Below are 2478 nucleotides of genomic sequence, written 5' to 3' on the forward strand. Positions count from 1 at the left end.
ATATTCTATAAATTGACATGCAAAAGTAATATAAAAAAATAATATAATTCAACTTTTTTATTAGTAGGTATATGTAATTTTGTGATTTGGCTAATTAACAGCATTCAAGTAACTAATAGTTCTTTTGTTATTATATATTATGATTACATGCTTCAATTAGTTGTGGAGGTTCCATGGAGAGATAACTTTGGTTAATTTTATTTGAGTTTAACGTTCAATGCAAGTTGGGAAATTGCATCTAACTAATGCTAAAATCATCCTAAAGAAAATTCATTACAAGAGAATAGTAATTTCACCCTAGCTCTCCTGCAATTAATGAGCGATTTGATAACCTAAAAATTGCTATTAGAGATTTGTCTTCCCTTTGATGTCAAAAGTGTGCCTTTCTTGGATTATATATTTCTTATTGAATCTTTTTGGCTTTCTCTCCTCCTCCTCAATTAAGATCAGTGTTCTAAGAAATTGGAACTGGTCTAGTTAATTGAAAATTGGTCACTGAATTTAGGATAAAAAGTAATCAGCAAAGAACTAATTAAAAAAAGTTTAACAAATTTTTTTAGTCGCTATAATTTTGTAAAATTTTTAATTAGATCTCTGTATTTTTTTTTAATTGAGTTTTTGTACTAATTTTTTTTAATTAAGTTTCTACACTTTTTTTTATTGAGTTTCTACACCAAATTTTTTTTATTGGGTCTCTATACAATTAAATCAATTACTGTCAAGAGGGATAAAAGAATTTGGTGAAAGAATCCAATTAAAAAAAAGTATAAGGACCTAATTAAAAATTTTACAAAACTATAAGAACTAACAGAATAATTAAACCTTAAAAAAATAAAAAATTGATTAATTGATCATATCAATATGATTTTTTAACAATTAACTAATTTAAAATAATAAAATATATATCTTTTTTAAAATATTATATATTTTATACAAAAATATGTCATTTTATTGTATTTTAAAATATTATATATTTTATATTTTATTTTCTCTTTTTTTTCCACAAAATTAAATTATGAAAATAGAAAATATTAAAAATAAAAATAAAAAATATAAATATAAATCAAACGGACTCTAAGGTTTCGTTTGGTTAGAGGGTGGAGATAAATAAGGCACAGATATAAATACACAAAATGACTAGACACAATAAAACATGAAATTTGAGAACTTGTTTAGTACTCAAGGACATAAGATTATTTGCTATTTATCATTCTAACAAAATGACAATGTTATCCCTGCCACAAACCACCAACAACGCCTCTTTACCATTATTTCAATTCAAATTACCACCATTAAAACCACAATAACCACCTCTCTACCACCATTTTAATACAAATTACAACTATTAATAATAACAAACACATAATAAATTAAAAATTTAGATCCAATCTAATATAATATATAAACACAATTTTCAATCAACATTTAAATAAAAAAATAAATAATATATGAATTAAAAAAAACAGAGAACAAAATGGATCTGGCAACGAAGAAGAGAGGCAGAAGAATTGTAGAAGAGGAGTAGAGGTGAAATTGAAAGAGCCAGAAAGATCAAGGTAGATCTATGAGGCAGATTGAGAGAGGAAGAGGGAGGCACGACAGAGGCGACGATAGTGGATTTGGTAAAGATAGATGCAAAGTAGAAACGGTGATGAATCTAAGCAGAAAGAGGAACAAAGATGAGGGAGCCAGGGAGGGAGAGAAGAGTTGAGGCAGCGAAAAATAAAGTGGAAGAGGAGGAAGAGGAGGAGAAGAAGAGGCGGCAAAAAAGGACAAAAGAATGGAGGCGGTGGAGAGGGACAGAGAAGGTGAGGCCGTGGTTGAGGTGGGAGGCATGGAGGAAGAAAGGAGACAATGAGGAAGAAGGTGAGAAAGAAGAGAAAAAGAAGTGGATTAGGGTTAAAAGGAGAAAATGGTATAAATGAAAATAAAAAAAGATAACAAGGATAAAAGTGAAAATAAAAAACTGTGTCTGTATCTTAAATTTATGTCACAGGTTAAAGGTAAGATACAAAAAATATGTATTTTGTGTCCATGTATATGTCACCGCGTGTCTATAATAATTTTGTATCTCGTTAAATAAACAATATACATGTGTCATCGTATCCATGTCTCTAATAGACATAGACACCAACCAAACGGACCGTAACTTATCAAGTTATTAGTTGATGATGGTTGGATTTAGTGCTAAAAGTAAGTCAAACTAACTTTTGATTTAGCTCAAATTTTATTTGTTAACAATTAGATAAGCTAAGTTCATGTGAGCTTATAAACTAATTTTGAGTTTGAATTTGAACGTATAAATTAAATAATGAGCCAAATTTAAATTTAAATATCTATACTAATTGGCTCTTGAACAGTCCATTAATTTATATTATGTATTTTATATTTTTAATTTATAATAATATACAATATCACACTAATATACATATATAATTTTACAAACTCACGCATAATTTTTATATATTATATATAATT

The sequence above is a fragment of the Arachis duranensis genome, chromosome 9 (genome assembly GCF_000817695.3).
Source record: "Arachis duranensis cultivar V14167 chromosome 9, aradu.V14167.gnm2.J7QH, whole genome shotgun sequence".
In the NCBI taxonomy this organism is placed as follows: Eukaryota; Viridiplantae; Streptophyta; class Magnoliopsida; order Fabales; family Fabaceae; genus Arachis; species Arachis duranensis.